We start from the raw sequence: 18793 nt of genomic DNA, 5'->3' as shown, positions 1-18793 counted from the left end.
GTGCCTTATTGAACAATGTGTTGCCTCTATTCAAATAATTTGTGTTGCACTTCTTTTAAAAAAATCTTTTTTTTATCATACTCATCTTGTTTACATGTTTTTTGTAATTATAATTACAGATGTCGTATGTCACTAATGAAGGCCACGAGCTGAAACGCGCTGGTCTTTTATTAAAATGTTTTTTCATATCGCAAGTGTTGTTATCGTTTGACACTTTAAGGACAGCATTATTTCCTTAATGTACAGCATATGTTGTTTTAGTCCACCATGTAATCAGTCTCGAGTCAATAACAACCAGAATCAGAGAAAACCAAAACAGTTATGCCTTCATTTCCAATGCTCTGTACCAGTGTGTCCAAACCATTTAGCCTTCAAAGTGAAGCAATGTGTTGTGACACCTTGTCACAGGTTACCTTATGTTAATCGTCTAGTGATTCTTCACATTTATCTTATATCTTATCCATTTGGGAATCCCCGAGTTGGGAACCATTGCTCTGTACAGAAGAGGCGTGAACACGTTATCAGTTGTTATAGTAATTTTATGACTATGTCACAGTGAACACCAGCTGACTGTGTTTCCTCAGCCTTCTTCTAATAGTACCAGAAAATGGGTGGTGATGGACCGGTCCTTGTGATTTATACACATGCATGTACATTTGCAATTGTGCAAAAACACACAAACACCCATAAACATGCATACATACACACACAAGAAGTATTTGAAACACACACCCAGTTTACACGGACACAGTCACACACACACACACACACACAAGAGGCAGGCTGCGAGCAAGCCGGGTTTTTTTGTGTAGCGCCACATGCGAATGAGGCTAAAAGAAGTGAAATGAACCCTTTGAGTCAAAGAGGAGCTCGGGGCGTGCTGCAGGCAGAGAGCTCAGTCAGAGAGGGAGCTTGGCAGGCAAATGTGCCTTCTGTTGACAGCTTCCACTGAACATCTAATGGCAAGAGATGGGGGCCCACAACCGCTTTCTTCCACGCCATTGGTTTCCCATTTCATCGCATTTAGTAGGGCGCCTCTCAGCGCATTTGTAAAAATGTCAAGTCACCATTCATATTTTACAGTTATTAGCATTGTCTCTCGATTTTTGTTTTGTTTGAGCGATGGTATTTTTCGTTCTTTCCAAGGAAAGTTCTTTGTTTCAGCGTTTTTACTGTTTCAGAGTTGGAGAACAGGACTCGGCACTGATGCCTTGGAGACTGGGTAGGTTTTTTTTGGGAGAAGGGGTTTATGTATTCTTTATGATGTGATATACAGCCCGGGAGAGGGAACATTGGATGAGAACATACCAATGCCAGGCTACGTTCTCAGCATGATATGAAGATGAAAATGATATGAGAATATGTGAGCACTTGCTCTCTTTCTGTCAATACCTGCGGCTGCTTCTGTTACTCATTGGGCTATCAAGGTTTTCAAGGTGATCTTGCACAATTTGCTTATCTTGGAAACAAAAACAGAAATGTTAGACATGTTGAGGGTCACAAAGAGTTGTATGATATAATACTCTCTGTATGAAAATATCACAAAAGGACATGTAGAAGACTATGGGATGATTTCCATTATAACCATTGCCAAAACAAATTAGTAATTCTAAATACTTTAAAGCTGTACTAATAAATATGTTTTTATCAACAATGTATCAATGTAAGGTGAAAGTGGCGGCTCATGAACCTGCAGGGAATTAGCAGTTCCCCCAGCTCTACAAAGCATTTTAGTGTCTTTCAGCTCATCATTTGAGTTAAATGACCTGTAACTTTACTGACCACAGACGAAACAATAAAGTGGCTCTTTATACTGCAAGTGTTGTTTCCTTATTGTACAGCATATGTTGCTTTGTTGTAGTTCCACTACAGCTCTAACTATTGAATCCATTTTTCCTAATTGTAACATTGTTGCACAAAATCAGTTGTGCTTGCCATGTGGGTGAACAATAAGTTTGCTTCGCGACTGTGGATTTTCAGCCATCTTTGTTTCCACGTCATTTAAATCACCTCTTGCTGCTGTAGAGGGCAGCAATGTTAAAAAACAATTCTCAGCTCTAAAGGACTTTAAAGGAATGAAAAATCTTGTGTTTAAACCGACCTTAAGCATTTCAATTCAGTTTCAGTGTGTGCACGGTAAAGAATGACATCATTACGTGGAGGTACCTTACACTTAGCTCTTGTCCTCTGTCTCACAACCTTTAGAAGAAAGGCCACATCTCTGGCTTTATTCCAATTAATATTTCCCCCTCTATACTGAACATACATACATCACCTTGATGTGAACACTGCTTTGAATGCACTGAAGGAAATGAAGCAAGAAAGTACTTTTCTCAATGCTTGAAAATGATAAACATGTTGCTCCTTGGCTATCTAATTTGCTGTGATGGCATTAATCAGTGTTGCACGGCGGGCGACGGCAAAGCGGAAAGGACAAAATGAACCAGGACATTAGTCAATGAGAAGAATGATGCAGTAGCTGTTCACTCATAAAGTCATTGAGTGGGGAAATTAGACAAACGACTTATTGTTCACACGACTTAGACTCCATGTGTAAGTCTTAAACTACAGTACCGAAAGAGGTGCAAAGACACCGGATTTAGATGGTCCGACACAAATGGCGTTGTTTGCTTGGTACACTTTGCATGACATTACACAAATATTCTTTATTTTCCTTTACATCCACTTCAAATCACATTACCCAATCTTAGAAACCAAGGTAAAAAGAAGATTCCAAATCAAATATAAACTTACATTTTATGGTTGTCTCCATTTGGAGATTTTTTTTTATTTATGAGGAGCAGTTTTCACCTTGTGTAATGACATTTCATCAAACTATTGTTAAATAATATCAGGTACTAAAAATAACATATTCTTACCAGTTTCATCACCAGGCGGGTTGAACTTCATATGGCCTCCTCCTGATGTCAAAATCGTTGGTAGAGGGATCCCTCACTTGAGTCATGTAACTGAGTAAAGACATTAAAACCTTCAGGACAGGATAAAAACAGCAAATGTACATTTCACATTACAAACCCATGCTTTAGATCACTTAAAGATCCAACATGTAATGGAAGGTTCAAATCATTAATAATAGAAAATGAAATAAAATGGAAAATATTACAGTAAAATACCATGCAATATGCAATTATTTAACTTCACAGATGAAATATCTATTTAAGTATCTTATTGGAGAAAGAATGAAAAAATACCAAAACAATATATGAATTTCAGATACTTTTAAAGAGCACATGTGACAGTTTACATTAAATTGTGTGGTAAGATTTGAGGTGAATATTTTGCTTTTTAACAACAGTATTTTTTAATGGTATATCATTCATTTCTGAGATGTTACTTGTATAACATACACCCATAAATATGCAGTTTTTGAGGCCGATACAACATAAATTTCACCTCTTCAGAACTCTGTGCTGTGTTTATTTATGATTGACACTATAGTTTTTACCTTGATTAAGATAATGCTTACTTTTAGTAATATAACATGAACACGTTTGTGATTTTGGGCTATATAAAATAAATTTAATCGGATTGAATTGAACTGAACTGAATGGAGAGTTTCAGTCACTGAGACAGAAAGGTAGCGAGAGAGAGAGAGAGAGAGAGAGAGAGAGAGAGAGAGAGAGAGAGAGAGAGAGAGAGAGAGAACAGGAAGAAGTCATGTGGTAAACAGAGAAAGAGATACTGTACAGATTGGTGGATGGACAGAACTGTTGGAGGAGGAGTGAGGAGGTTGAGTGGGGGGACAGAGCCAGACCTCTAACAAGTGATTATACTGAACCCCCCCTCCTCTTTCTCTTTCTTTCCCCCTCAGGGCATGGGGACAAGAGAGCAGCAGGCTGGCAGTGCCTGCGTGTGTGTGCATGTATGTGTGTGTGTTTACGTGTATGTGTGTGTGTGTGTGTGTGTGTGTGTGTGTGTGCACCCTGCCTGTTTCAGCATATTGTGCCCTCAAACACAAAAAGATGATTAGTGGGATTTTCTCTGGGCTGAACAGCATGCCTTTAAGACTTAGACAGCTGGTAAAGGATGTTCAAGATGAAATGGTCCTGGGGTCTCCTCGCAGCCATTCCACTTGAAGAAAGGACAAAAAATAAAAACAGTTTCTGGCCAACTAACAGTGGCTCTATTCATCCGCCGCGTTCCATATTCCAATGAAGTCAGCTCACCCAGGTAGCTGACCGCTATCGCCGTGACAGACAGGTTAGGATAAATGTAAACATCTCTCAATTTCCTTCACTTTCTCCATCACTAACACACACGCCATTACATACACACACGCACGCACGCACGCACGCACGCACGCACGCACGCACACACACACACACACACACACTAAGGTGTCCCTTTGGCCCGAAGGTTAAACAAACATATTGACTTTAATCAAACTAAACACTTAAAGTCGGGCTTATATTAAAACAAAGGGAGAACCTCTGCATTCCCTCAAAGCTCATATAAATCCAACCAACAATATCTATTTATTCTTTTATGCAATATGCCTTTAATAAACATAGTGTCAGAGGGAAACCAAATCATCCGCGGCTGAGAGCATGTAAGAAAATCAATTAAAATGAAGTCACAGAGCTGGCTGCCCAATTGTCTGTGGCAGTTATTTGATATAATATGGTTAATACTACTGGCTGGGTAAATTAACACAATTTTGCCATAGTAGGCTGTGTGTGTGTGTGTGTGAGGGTGTAGGGGGAGGTTTGAGGGAGGGCACTGGGCTCCCAGGGGACCCCTGGGAGTCAGAGTAATACAGCACTTGAAGTAAACAATAGCAGTGTTTGACCACAGAGGACCTCAGATGCTCACTGAATTTACCAGGATGTAATTAAAGCTTGGACAGATTTTCAGTTGTTCTACATGTGCGCTTCAGCTGAATGATTAATCGTTTTAAAATGGCAAGAGCCACAATTTTAATGGTAACTTACACAATTAACATTGTTTGAACAAGTTGTAGAGCAGGTGAAAGGTTGCAGCTGAATGTAGAGTTCAACATTTTGGAAAATACCCTTTTCCCTTTCTGGTGGGGATTTAGATGAGAAGATCAGTACTGCTTTCATATCTTCTCCTTAAATATAGAGCTACAGCCAGGTGGCAGCAAGCTTAGCTTAGCATAAAGAATGGAAACAGAGAAACAGCTAGCTTGGCTCTGTTCAGCGGATACAAAGTCCGCCCGCAAGCACCTATGAAGCTCACTAATTAACAAGTTATATTTTGTTTGCTTCATCTGCATAAAAACATGTGTAAAAACGACAATCCTCCATTTTATTTGGGCTTATGAGCCAAACATTTTTTTGGCTCTGAGCAGCTGCAAGGCAACCAGCAGAGACTCCAGGAAATCACTGCTCCCAGCCAAGAAGTAGTCCAGCACATAAATGCCTGAAAACCCAAAATTAAGTTTTTTATATTTTACAATGCAAGGACAAAATGTAGTTTAAAGAGACAGATTGCAGATTGCAACTAACTGACTAACCCTCCGCTCACTCCTCCCTTTCCAATGCTGCGGTAACATGAGCTGCCGACTGCAAAACCCTGGTAACCCTTCATTTTTTATTCACATTCTGAACATTAACCTACTATTAGTTATGTAAAGCTATAGAGCAGTGATGTCTACCTGAGCAGAGATGTTGCTCTCTCTCTGTGTTTATTGTCTTATCTGAGCGTGTCCTTGCTTTCTTACAGTACAGTGCTGTTAGTGCATGTTAGTGGATGAGGGTTTGCCCCACTGGTTGACTGTCGGGCTCTGCTCTGCACTGTTGTTATCGGGCGCTTAGAGCTGATAATGCCGTACCGACCGATGGCGTCGTAGTTCAGCTATGAGCTGCCGGCTCACCTTCGGCAATGGTGAGAGCTGCTGGGAGCCAATTAAAATACTGCCAATCTCGGATCTTTCACCTTTAATCTTCATTCAACCTGGCAAGTCATGAAGAAAAAAGACATTTTTCTTCGCTTACACGCCATCCTTACCATAATAACACAACTCAAGGAGCAACAGAAGTCAGACGGCGACCGGCTGTTGGCTACCACGGTTTTGCGCTCTCTTCTCAGTGTTGTAGCGCGTCTGAGAAAACCTAAAAGGCTCTCCTTAGAGCCAGTAAACCACCTTTTTTTACACAGCTCTGCAAGTCATTTAGGTGGAGTTCTTCTCTGGAAATGGGCACGGCTTAATCCACTCCTCCATAGAAGTTAACCTTAAATGTTTCTATTATGTAGCCGGATCTGAGCAAACTGACTTGGTTAACTTTGTTATCTGTAACCTTTTCCGTGTTGGCGGAAGTGATCTCCTCATGACCCTGTCGCTGAGCAACAGTAGCTCAAATCAGATTGCTTGATTTCAGTTACTGTTTTATAATTAAGCAATAGCTCACGACAGGCCGTGGTCGGGCCAAACAACGCCTCTTAGCTGTGAAATAATAATAAAGCTGCATCCCAATAAATTAACTATATATATATATATATTATCTGGTCAAGGCGGCGCTAATTTTAACTTCTTCATTTACTGTAGTTTATTCCTTAACAATGTATGATTTCATAAACTCATCATATGTTGTCTGTGTAAAATCGTGACTTGAAAAGTTACTAATGACAATTTGTCAGACAGTAAAAAGTACAATATTGTCCGCTGAGATACAGTGAAGTAGAAGTATAAAGTAGCATCAAATAAAAGTACCTCAAAATTGTACTTAAGTACTGTAGGCCTACATGAGTAAGTGGACTTGTGTACTGGTACAGTATCAAATATTGTCCATAATTACATAGTTTATTTTATTAAGTCATAGAACAACAATATAACACAGAAAAATGTGCCAACTATATAACTGTTAACGATAAATATAATGCTATAAGCTATATCATTTTTGAAAGAAAGGATATTATTGTGATGTGCAGTATAGACTGCAATATCTTAATTAGTGTGAGCTACATTGTCAATTTTTATAGAAAACTTTGGCACGGTCACTTTTCTCTATCTGACTGGTTTGGATCATTTGTTGCAGCTGCATTATTCCATCTGATTCTATTCATGTACAGATGATATAAGTTGCTGATTATGCTCGGTACACATAAGAATGATTCGCATTTTAATTCGTAATAGCAATATTGGTGAGATTGATCCCAATTAGATATTCTACTCAAATTGTTCAGCCCTTGCAATGTGCACTATGCTAATATTTCTGTTTTTGCACTACTTTATCTGCCCTCACATTGCTCTCTTTTCACTTTCATTTCATATTTCATATTTACCCGTAATAACTCTCCATCTTTTTCTCTCTCTCGAAGTCCTGAACCACATGGCTGGCCATTGTTGGTGGTGCTTTGCACTGTGATGCATGGACTTCAGTGGATCGTTTGTATGGTGTCGCAGAGCGATTGATTCTGGTGGTGGTGGAGGGGTGGAGAGGGAGGCGGGTAGAAGGGCGGCGGCCAGGCCCCCCACGGCCTGCTGGGAGAAGGAGTTGGAACCAGGCGCTGAGCTGGAGGGCAGCACTGAGGGTCACAACACATTGTTCTCCCCTCTCAAGCCGTCTGGAACCTGTCACACACTTGTAATGGATGGTGAAAAAAAGACTGTGAAGAAAAGAAAAGGGGGAGGAAGTGAAAAAAAAGAACAGTTGAGGTACTTTTGGATTTTTTTGTCTGTGACTGTGACAAATGAGGGATCAATCAGGACATGAGACTATAGGAACAAGGAAGGTGTGAGCCAGAAGTACTCTTTTGCTGGATTTATATTTACTTGTAGTTAGAGGACTTTTTAAAATCAAGCTTTTCTGAATCCAAACTAAAATAATCTTTTATTCCATTACAACAAATCCTGCATACTTTACGCTAATGTTAACCATTTTCAAAAGGACACATAGTGCAAGTTTTACTCCAGCTGTTGGTTTCCATTTATTTCGTCAGCACAAAATCACCATTCAAAAATTAGCAACCTGCTTGAGATATATATTATCAATATATATATTGAGAGCCAATATAACTTCAAGCATCATATTTACTTTATTTTTCAAAGAACAGCAATGCAGCTGAGACAAAGAACTCTTTTGAATAATCTTTCTTTGTGCGTTCGGGTGCTTGAGACATGAGATTTTTTATACTGATGTAAACGAAAACCAATGGCAGCCTATAAGGAAATCAGCTAATAAAAGCGGACTGTGCCAGCTTACAGTGAGTGTTGTAGTACGACAACAGCAGTTCAGTCCTTTTCCTGTGGATCAAAAGGTGATGAAGGCTGAACAACCACTGACAGATCTGAGGGTCCTGAGAGTATCCCTGACACAACACGTCTCATCAGCAGCCCCAAAATGAAGACATGGAACAGGACACTGGATGACAGAGGCTCCCTTGGTGTGTGTATGCGTGTTAGTGTGTGACTGTGTACACATCTGTGTCTGTGTTTGTGTGTGGGGTAACTTGGCCATTCTGGACCTTGCAGCTGTGGCACATCGCAGAGCCAGTGTTCCACGTCAACATCAAGGAGCCATGGGTGTGTTCAACATGCAAATGATAGCAGATCAGTGAGGCCCATCTCTGCCTGCACTCTCCTGTGAGCCGCTGAACAAAAAACAAAATCCCTACAGCACAGCCATTTCATAGAATGACAATATCTGTCAGATTATGTGACAGGACTCACTGAGATACATCACATGGTTCAGTGTGTAAATATTACAAGTCCAGCACTCTCTACCCCTCCTTTTACACAGTATTTCTTTCACATGGCAATGTTCACTGGGCGTTTTTTTTCCGAGGTCCATTTGAAAAGGGGCATATGACACAAAGGCAATGAGGCTTAATTAAGACACTTAAGCGAGCGATCACAGTGGGCAGATGGCTTTCTGTAGTGGATCCAAGCTCAACCACGGGACACTGTGAAGTTGAAAAGAACTGCCAAAGGGGGCACTGCAAGTGGGCTTCCCTCCTCACCAGCCAAACGGGTGGAGGGTCGGGGGGGAAGGATGGAAATAGAAGATTTGCGAATGGGAAGGGTGAAGTGTGAAAAGGAGACCACCTTGCTTTCTTTCATAAAAGAAAAATGTATCCTTAAGGGGAGGTGTGTAAAGGATTGATGATAGTTATTAAAGAGGTTGTAAAAAAAGGACGCAGGGAAGGACAAGTTCTATGCTTTTTTTGTCTGAATCTCTGACCTCATGATTTTTTTTTAGAATAGGTATCCATGTAGACAGGGTTGCCACTCACAATGGCTCTCTCTCTCTCTCTCTCTCTCTCCCTCTCTTTCTCTCTCTCTCTCAGCCCTGTAAGACAGCATGGCGTGTCTCATTTCTAACTCAGTGTGTTTGTCAATCCTCGGCTGGCCCTGCTCCAGCAGCAGACAGATCAGAGGATTATGTAAGCTGGAGGGGCCTTGAGCTAAGTGTGCTGAGAGTTACTCAGAGGTGTGATTTGACAATGTACGTGCCAAACCATCGCCCAGCCCTCAATACATGCAATAGATGTTAGTGATCACATATCCAGAGGGGTAGAGCGAGCAGAAAGAAAGCAAACCAATATTTTTGTTGTGTTTACTCTCCGCTCTCTTCTTCTTTTTCTTCTCCTGTGTTGCTGTTTCATTTATGTGAGTGGAAGGGAGGCGGGATGAATGGAAGATGGAGAGATACAGGTAAAAAGCGGTGATTCATCTTCAAGGAAACTGAGCAGAGTCTGTAAAGAGTGGTATTTTTTTTATGGTAGTGTGGCAATGATAAAATAGTGTAGGCCCAGTGGCTATTCTTCATTCACACTTGACTTTTAAAATAAGTTGTCAGAGTGAGGATCAAACAGGTTAATCAAATTATGTTTTGAAACTATGGAAATGAAAGTGTAATAAAGTGTACTTTGCATTCATGATCATTTAAACCATGATATTGTGGCCTATTGTAGTCTTACTTAGTTTGGATAATCACTATGAAAGGAACCTTGATTTAATCAAGGACCCTCATGTACATGTCTTTATTTATTGCAACAATAATACACAGTTTAGTTTGGCAGTGTGCCTCTGCCCACGTGATGCTGTACACGATTGACAGCCTCTGCTTCTGAGCTTGCAAACCCACACGGGACAGGCTGAGATACACAACATTTGATAAACATGAACACAAATTGTAAGTAACATAAATTCACCAACATCGAAATGCTGATTCAGAAGGAGTCTGAGGAGGTGGAGGCAGTTACATTACTGAAAGCACGCAGCAGTGTAGTGGGGATGCAGATTTCAGCATTTGTATTTGCAAATGTTTATATGGTAATAGTAGAAAACGTTAACTCCGCCTTTTAAATCCCAGTAATATTAGCGGGTACATGACCCCTGTGTCCTCAAAGGTAACTACGAGTAGGAAGTGGAGATATGCGATTATGAAGGTAGATTTGTGTCTTTATTACGCAAACAAAAAAATATGTTTTGAAAGCAAATTTCTCGCACTGCAATCAAAAATCGAGTTTGTAAGTGAAAATATATAAACTGAGAATAAATTATTTGTTAGTTTTGCTTATGAAACTATAATTTTTGGTTGCAAAACAAAAACCTTTGCTTTCAAAACGAAAAGCTACGGTTTCAAAACCAAAAGCTACGGTTTCAAAACCAAATCCAAAACGTAAAGCTACGAGTTGAGTTTGGACGTAGTGGGCGGGGCATACGCTGCTGAATGAGCCAGGAGTTTCTATTGGTGGGTTCGACTTGGATCCCGGCATCTACTTCCACTGTAGAGGTTACTGTGATGAGCGGCATGGAGGTAAGTTGACATTATATTGCTCTGTTAGCACTTCACTTTGTTTTCATGTTGTTAGTGTCGTAGAGTCTCTTTTTTTAAAGAACGACATGAGGTGTTGTTGACATGAAGCTTCACTTTCTGCGTGCATGTAACGTAAGTCCAACCCACCAATAGAAACTCCTGGCTCATTCAGCAGCGTATGCCCCGCCCACTACGTCCAAACTCAACTCGTAGCTTTACCTTTTGGTTTTGGTTTTGAAACCGTAGCTTTTGGTTTTGAAACCGTAGCTTTTCGTTTTGAAAGCAAAGGTTTTTGTTTTGCAACCAAAAATTATAGTTTCATAAGCAAAACTAACAAATAATTTATTCTCAGTTTATATATTTTCACTTACAAACTCGATTTTGGATTGCAGTGCGAGAAATTTGCTTTCAAAACATATTTTTTTGTTTGCGTAATAAAGACACAAATCTACCTTCATATGCGATCGGCTGGTATACGAACATCTGATTATGAAACTGTCTGAACTACTTAAAAGGAATATTCACATACAGTACTACTTGTAGTATTATATCATATTATATGTTTGATTAAAACAAGCCTCAGACAGGTGTTGGTGAACTTTCAACTGATAATTGAGACCAAATATGATTATTTGACTAATCAAAAATGAATCGACAACAATTTTGATAACTGATTAATCGTTAAAGTGATTCAAAAGAAGAAAAAAAAGCCAATCAGTTGGTTGGCAAAAAGAGCATGTTAAGGACTTCACCTGGGGCGCTAGGAAAATGTGGCAACATTTTTCTCTCTTATGTTCTACAGACCAAGTGATTAATGAACTAATAAAGAAAATAATTGACGGGTTAATCAATAATGAAATAATCATTCATTCCTAGAAAACATACACTGTATTCACAAGCACAACTAATGTCAACAAGCCTTGTATCAGGAAACATGCATAACACATTTGTCTGGTGTTAATGCTGAATTTTGGCATGAAAACTAGTGCTTGGAATGTTTTTTATGGTTTAGATCACAGATTTCACCTTTAAGGCCTTGGTGTGTCATCAGTTGATGGAGTTAACAGTGTAACGTTATATAGAACCATTATGTTTTCCACTTGAACGTTGGTGAGCATCTGAATGATCACCACCTTACATTGTCCATAACAAACCATAAATACTGTGCATGTATGTGTGTCAGTACATTGTTTGTTGATGCAGAATGACTGTTGTGACTTGAAGCTCTCCCTTGAAGTTTCCGCGGTGACAAGCCCCTGAGCTGCGGATGAATGGATGAACATGGGCATCGGCAGCCCTGCCAGCGTGGTGCCCATGCCTTTGAAACAGCCAAGGTAAACGTATGCAGCGTGCTATTTTCATCCCACCGCGGCTGTCAACCTAAATCTGCCTCTCCAACTGGTCATTTTTATCACTTGCCAAAACTGCCAACTGGTGGTAAACTTTTAAGCTAGTTTTTAAATTTCATTTCCCTAGAGTCACACTGAACAGGAGTCAGCCAGAATTTGCAATGAATTGCCCAGGGGCAAAAATGTTTTGTTTTTTCCCCCGCACCCACTCGCAGAGAAAAGAAACAAACACACAGAAAAAAAAGAATAAGGTAAGAATCGCACACAGACAGCAAGGCGAGCATCCAAACACACGCACACGCGCGCGCACACACACACACACACACACACACACACACACACACACACACACACACACACACACACACAGTGCATGCTACAGTTCTTTTACACACAAAAATTAGACTCACATAATGCTCTACCTATCTACCTATCTATCTGTATGTCGGTGCAGGAAGAGTCAGGGAGCCGTAATGGCAAGGCAGCACTTGTTAGAGAGGTAATATCAGGGTATAAATAAATCCTCTGTATCACAGATGGGGGAAAGAAAGAGAGTGAGCATAAAGAGAGCCATCCATCAGTCTCCCGGGGGAGCGGGACAAATTAAAGCCCATAAAAGGGCCTCATTACTGGGGGCAGCTCTCCTGTCTCAGCCTCCCTCATCCTTCCACATCACCTCTCCAGCTCTCTCATTCTCCTTCTATTTCTCTCTCACACACACACACATACACACACGCACACACAAAACACCATAACCACCATCACTATCAGGGGGAAATTATACACATAAAACACTAAGGAATCCAGTGCTGCTGCTAATATGTCCATATGACAATGTCCACGGGCACTCGCTGATTCATTCCGCACCATCGTGGTAAGCACACACACACCGTACGCACACACACATTCTTTGCATATTGTATTTTAATTGATTGTTATAGCAGGTGATGAAACCACTTTATGAGTGTTTTCGTGCTTTGTTAGACCTTTTAAACATTCGGACTGATGAGGGCGTGTATATTTGCATTTTAATTATTTTTTGCTTAGTGTTGTGGAAAGGTGCAAAACACAGAGCACTTTATACCTACAGGAAGACTCAATAAAACAGGGTCATTCTCACACATCCTGCTCTTGTATAACACCTCATTCAGAGCTGAGCCCAGTTTATGAGCCCAAAAGCTGCTGTTGCACCATGAAAACCGTAATATGATGATTTTTCAAGTTGTAATCAACTTGAGGATTACATTGATTACATTGTTCTCAATCGGTTGAGGAAATCATCATCTCAAAAAATTAAATATGTAAAATGATCCATTTATAAGCTGGGCAGCCTATCAGTTATTTGAATCTTGAATTTCCTTACTAAATCCGGCCTCCATATTCTAAAATGAACTAATTTGCATCAGATTTGAGCATGTTTTGTCTGCAACATGATGCAGCTGACACAATTAGTATTAATAGACAACTTTGGTAATATGTTAATCAATTTCAGTCATTTATCAAGCAACAAAGCCACCATTCACTGGTTCCATCATCTCAAATGTGAGGATATGCTTCTTTTCTCTCTTTTCTATAGTTGAACATATTTGGGTTTGTATCTTTGGCTAGGACACCATATTCAATTTGAAGACATTGCTTTGGCCTTTGAGATATTGTGACTGTTATTTCTGTCACTTTTTACACTACAATTATTATAGTTAAAATAGAAGCAGCCCAAACCCGGATTAAGTTTCATATGTTGTAATAATATACTGTATTTCATTTGTTATCCAACAATATCCACTCCTGGCAAGTAAAGCATGATAAACATTTTCATTTCAAATGCTTGCTTGGGAAAATATTGCGGTTTTGATTAAATGTCTTTAATGAGAAAGTCAATGTAGACTAAGTACTATTTTTAAACCACAATCACTCCTTAAACTTAAAGGTGCTCTGTGCAGTTTTCTTGTAAACAAACAAAGCTATGTTAACATTGTGTAAATCCTTGAAGCCTAATCTTGTTGATTACATGCTTTTGCTTGCAAATGTATGTTTCGACGGCGTTAATACCATCAGCTGTGGATCAGTAGATCAGTGTGAAAGCACTAATGGTGGGAATGTCTGTAACATCAGTGCATGGGTCCCAGCTCCTGAAGACATTACCCTACATAGTTACAACTAGGGCTGTGCAATTATCAATATTATATTGATATTCCAATATGACCTAAGTATAGTCTTAGATTTGATATTGTATCGTAATATAGAATGAGTGTTTAAAAAGGCTGAATTACAGTAAAATGATATAATTTACCAGCCTCTTCTAGATGTTCTATTATTCACTTTTACCCACTTTAATTCACATTACTGATATTATATCAAAAATCTTATTGTGTAAATATTTAGTGAAATGATCTACCCTACAATATAGTCACAATATTGATATTGAGGTACTTGGTCAAAGATATCAGAATATCGTGATATTGGATTTTCGATGTATCCCACAGCCCCACAACATATTTTCTTGAAATAAATGATTTAGTAGTCGACCGTCAAAACACATTGGACACAAGACGAATGCTTTGCACACCCAATCATCCACCCCGACCCCGAACATATTTGGTAAAGTGAATTGTTAGTATATGTGCATATTTTTGAGGAGACATGGTTACTAAAATATATCTGAATGTAAGAAAAGCCAAAGTAGAAAAGTTTTGCTGACAACCATACTGTAGAATTACCAACCAACGGCATCAGCCACCACATAAACACAGAGACAAGGACAAGGATGAGGAAGAAAGCAGCAACCTGTTATGAGAGTGATAAGCAGGGAGGCTGAGGAAAGCAGCTCTGGGACCCTTAGTACAACCAAAGCCCCATCGGCTTTCTTCCCCTCCACAACACCACCAACACCACCAATCCCTTGTTTTCTCCCTCAGAAATTAGCCTTCAGTCTAAGTACAGAGTTATGTGCGGCTTCTTATTTCATTATAGGCCCCGTGTAAATAAAAGGAATTCGCCATCAATACGGGCGAAAGTATCTGCTGAATCCCATGAAATCCCCGACATGAATTATTGACAGTCTAATGGGACTAAGGGAATGGTGCTGGAGTTGAAGCCTGAGAGCAACCATGGTGAGGAGAAGCTTGAATATAATATCTATTTCTGAGTCTCTATGACGTGTAGCAACCCCCCCTAACCGTCCTCCATCAACCCCCCCCCCCCCCCCCCCCCCCCACCACCACCACCACCACCTCCACCAACCCCCCACACAACATAACATCTCCTTATATACAATCCTAAACAGGCACACACCGGCAGCACCACCTAATCCAGGGAGCACCGTCAATTTCAGTCACCCCAGGTTGAGTTAACAGCTGGTCAGGGGACTTTGAGGACACAATTAAAAAGCTGAGTGAAACTCAGTGGCTGTTTACTCTGAGAAACCTTGTCAAATTACACTTTGACATCTCGTATTACGGCAGCGTGAAATGAGAAGGCTTGATAGGATCTAAATCAGAGAAAGCCAGATGAGATGGTACAGCTCTTGAGGGGATTCATTCCAGCATTCACCCGCGGAGACGCTAGAAAGCGGCCTGTGTAACATCTCACTTTATTTTCCTCGACGCAATGTGAGGCCCCACTTTCTACTTTTGTCTTTCAGCTCAAATTCACACACAAACTGCATACTCAATGATTATTTGCATTAAATTATTAATATGCCAATGGTAACTGTGCTGGGCTTTGGAGTCGGTGCAACCAGCGCACATTCTTTCAAGATGAACATGGCAAGAAGGAACTTCAGAGCTGGTAGCCCTCATTTAAATCAAGTAAGAAAAGAAGACACTATTGATTCCATGCTCTCTCCCGCACGTTGGTTCGGCTTGCCTTCCAAAACATTATTTTTTTGCAAGGGGGGTCCCCATAGAGCTCAAAACAAAGAGGACAGGCGTGTTTGAGGGTAATGCTCTTGTGCACAGCGTGAGGCATGCACTAACAAGAAGGAGCAGACTGGAGAAAAAAAAACAGATGTTGCAAACTTCATCCATAGTTGCAAAGCTTCCACCTATGTGGCCGCACAATCAGGGACATATTATAAACAATTCAACGGCAGGACAACCATGTCTTTAAATATACGCCACACACAGACGTTTCACCGAGAATGTCCCGGTTGCCGAAGATATGGGTACAAAGTTCAGGTAACAACAAAAAAACATCTGGCACAATTTCCACCCATCAACATGGCAGTATTTGTGTTTTAACCCCTTCAGAATTCAACACTTTTCAAAAACAATACGCGTTCATTTCTTCATCATCTTCACAATAATGTAAACAGCCAAGTGTGAAGGTGTATGGTAGGAGACAAAGCACAGTCTGAATCGCTCAGCTCACGATCAGTAGAAAGGAAAAAGACACAAACTCTGGAGTCTAATTGATGGTGCTGCTGTGACTGCTGCCCTTCAGAGAACAAGAGCTTATTATTCGCCCGTTGATGATTTGACACAGTTTGATCTGCACATACCCAATTGCAGGGCTTCTGCATCAGGGTTTGTTTACGGATTGACTGATCAAAGGGCCCCCGCATGTCTCTTTGTTTGTTTCATGTACGCGGACAGTTTGGCTTTTATTACCGTAGTGCGAAAATTGTAATTTTTGAGTCCATTTGATAAACACTGAATAGATTTATAAAATATCTAGTTTTGTGAGAGGCCTGACCTCGACTTCAAATGAGAAAAGCAAGTTTACACATTGAGCTGAGGAATCACAGAGGCTCTACACCTGATGTTCTTGGGAATTTCTGATCGTTTTTTTTTAAAAAATTCCAGTTTTGGAGTGGCTGAGTTTGGGTTAAAAGAAGAAATCCACTACTGCAAGAGCTGATGTAATGATAATAGCCTGAACCAGCATGCCAATGAAGAAACACACACAAACATACAAAAAGATCCAATTTATTACAACTCGGCTCTTATGTTTTGGCCATATCTTATCAGACAGGTTGTAAACAAGCCAACAGTTCAGTCAGGTTATCTAAACCACTTCTAACAGTTTTCATTATTTCACTATTCAACTTCATTTTCTCTCCTGTTCAAACCTGCCTGACTGCTCACATTTCTTGCAAAAGCCTCTACATTCCCATGTGTCTACAATATACTAGGTGGGTACAATGTTGTCATAGCCAATAGGAATGGCAGCCAAAACTACAAAAATATGATCCAAGTGAGCCTAATTATCCTTTAAAGGAACCTTTTTGCTTTCCCTACACCCAGTCTGTGTCTCTCAACTCAAAGCCCATTTGTTTTAACTGAAAACAGGTCACAAATACATACTCTAATTTTTTAATACGTCTTAATGATTTCCTACAACAGCTGGTCGCTGTGGGTTTCACCGTAGCTCATTCATTCCTCAAAACAGGAGTAAAAAGTGTATTTGTTGGGGATTATTTTCAGGTGTGGATTAGTATTTACGGTGTATGTGGCATCAACTCAAAATATATTAAAGAACGTGTGGCCCAGTGCAACAATGTGCATCATTGATGTGTTTATAATAGTTTTTGGACAGCAATGGAGGTATATGTCATAGAGGAATAGGATATATGAGGCTTTGGCTACACAGACAAATTCTGTTTTATATAAATAATTTGCCTATTATCACACATACACACACAAACAAACAAGCATGCTTGAACAAAGAAGCAGACAAACTGTCTCTGTCTGAGACGTACGTACACACACACACACACACACACACACACACACACACACACACACACACACACACACACACTCGCTGTACATTCACAGTACGGTACAGCATGAATACTGCATGTAAAGTATGTTTAAAACACATACGGTTTACAGAGGATCACAACCTACAGATGATTCCTGCTGGCAGGGCTTTGGGGAACTGCAGCGGCATGATTTGTACAACTGGCACTTCATAAAGCATTTACCAGTCAACATTTGTGTGAACTGTATATATTCACGGGGAGAAAACACTTGATAGACGGGGAGAAGGGTTAGAGGGTGATGAAGGAGCAGAGGGCAAAGAAATCTCGGCTCAGCCGCTGACAGCTGGCACAACTGTGTCTGCGTACAGGTAGGTTATGCATGTGCATTTATTCATACATATATCTTGTGGGTTGCGGTTGCAGTCGTGTGTGTGTGTGTGTGTGTGTGTGTGTGTCCTGGTCCAGGTCATTAGAGGCAGCTTGCTGTGCCCTGATTTGTGCACTCACAGTATGTGAACACAGCAAGGGATCGATTAGTACCTTGTGTGGCATTTCACACAGTTCTCATCTCTCTGCCTTCATTTCCTACTGCCACTGGATCAAATCTACAATGCATGGTGTGTGTGTGTGTGTGTGTGTGTGTGTGTGTGTGGTTAAAAGAGAGAGATAGTGAAGCAGTGACCTTTTTTGTAATAGAGTAGAGCTGCAAACCAGTTGAGATGCGACCAGCTGGTGTGAGTGGCAAGTATAAATAATATTACAGTTATTTTGCCCAAGGAAGACAATAATCTTCACATTAAAACTGTAGTATTTTTCTGACAGCAACTTTACCAAAACACATTTAACCAGAGAACCTCTGTACTATTCATCAAATCCTCTTTGACATACAATGTCTGCAGGATGTCAGCAGGAATACGTGTTGTACTTGTTGCTTCACCATGTTGGTTTAAGCAATAATTGTTATTGTTAATTTATTGTAAATTTATATTTATGTT

The sequence above is a fragment of the Cebidichthys violaceus genome, unplaced genomic scaffold (genome assembly GCF_023349555.1).
Source record: "Cebidichthys violaceus isolate CVI_PGR_0920_01 unplaced genomic scaffold, fCebVio1.0.p SCAF_4, whole genome shotgun sequence".
Lineage (NCBI taxonomy): Eukaryota > Metazoa > Chordata > Actinopteri > Perciformes > Stichaeidae > Cebidichthys > Cebidichthys violaceus.
This window is presented reverse-complemented; position numbering follows the sequence as displayed.